Source organism: Schistocerca serialis, unplaced genomic scaffold, assembly GCF_023864345.2.
Source record: "Schistocerca serialis cubense isolate TAMUIC-IGC-003099 unplaced genomic scaffold, iqSchSeri2.2 HiC_scaffold_1240, whole genome shotgun sequence".
Classification (NCBI taxonomy): Eukaryota; Metazoa; Arthropoda; class Insecta; order Orthoptera; family Acrididae; genus Schistocerca; species Schistocerca serialis.
Window position 1 is genome coordinate 40,001 of NW_026047448.1, and position 1,021 is coordinate 41,021.

At 60.7% G+C, this 1,021-nt stretch overlaps 1 non-coding gene across 1 annotated transcript in view; it reads right to left on the reverse strand.

Moving 5' to 3' along the window:
* The window catches only part of LOC126436560 (small subunit ribosomal RNA), a 1,910-nt gene extending 1,537 nt beyond the window's left edge, over positions 1-373 (reverse strand). Inside the window, exon 1 of the ribosomal RNA XR_007580759.1 lies at positions 1-373. This exon is cut by the window's left edge and continues 1,537 nt beyond it. This is a non-coding gene — a ribosomal RNA (small subunit ribosomal RNA).
* Positions 374-1,021: the final 648 nt, after the last annotated feature.

Consider the following 1,021-nt stretch of genomic DNA (forward strand, 5'->3'; position numbering starts at 1 on the left):
CCGTTACAACCATGGTAGGCGCAGAACCTACCATCGACAGTTGATAAGGCAGACATTTGAAAGATGCGTCGCCGGTACGAGGACCGTGCGATCAGCCCAAAGTTATTCAGAGTCACCAAGGCAAACGGACCGGACGAGCCGACCGATTGGTTTTGATCTAATAAAAGCGTCCCTTCCATCTCTGGTCGGGACTCTGTTTGCATGTATTAGCTCTAGAATTACCACAGTTATCCAAGTAACGTGGGTACGATCTAAGGAACCATAACTGATTTAATGAGCCATTCGCGGTTTCACCTTAATGCGGCTTGTACTGAGACATGCATGGCTTAATCTTTGAGACAAGCATATGACTACTGGCAGGATCAACCAGGGAGCTGCGTCAACTAGAGCTGAGCAGCCGGCCGCCCGGGAGTGTGTCCCGGGGGCCCGCGCGAACACGCAAGCGTCCGCTCGATTATTCTGCAAACAGGAGGAGGCTGAGCTCCCCTGCACAATACACCTCGAAACCCTCTCAGGTCCCGGCGGCGCGCAGCGCCGTCCTAAGTACTTGGTCGGGTTCGAGAGAGGCGCAATCGCCCGGGGTTTGGCGAGTAGACGCTTTAGGTGCGACCACCCGTGCTCCCAACTGAGCTTGCCGCTGCCGACAGAGGCCCGGGAGCGTGCTGTCGTGGCATTGCCGGCGGGAGACAACACGCGCCACCTACGGTGGCCGGCAGCTCCAACGCCAGCGCCACAGAAGGACAAAAGCCCCACTTGGGTGCCGAAGCGAACTCTCCCAGCACAGCGCACGCGCCAACACGTCCGCACAGCTGCGATACAAACCACCTGCGAGAACCGCAGAGGCGACCGAGCAGCAGACGGCGTCGCGGCGCCGAGCGCCGGGCGGCGGCGCATCCTCAGCGCACACAGTCCTCAATCGGACCAGCACACTGCAGATGTCCACCGCGCTTCGCACCGGGCCCGCGAGGACCTACTTTGGCCGCACGGCGCCGCGTGCAGGGTGCGCCGGCGCGCAGCTGCG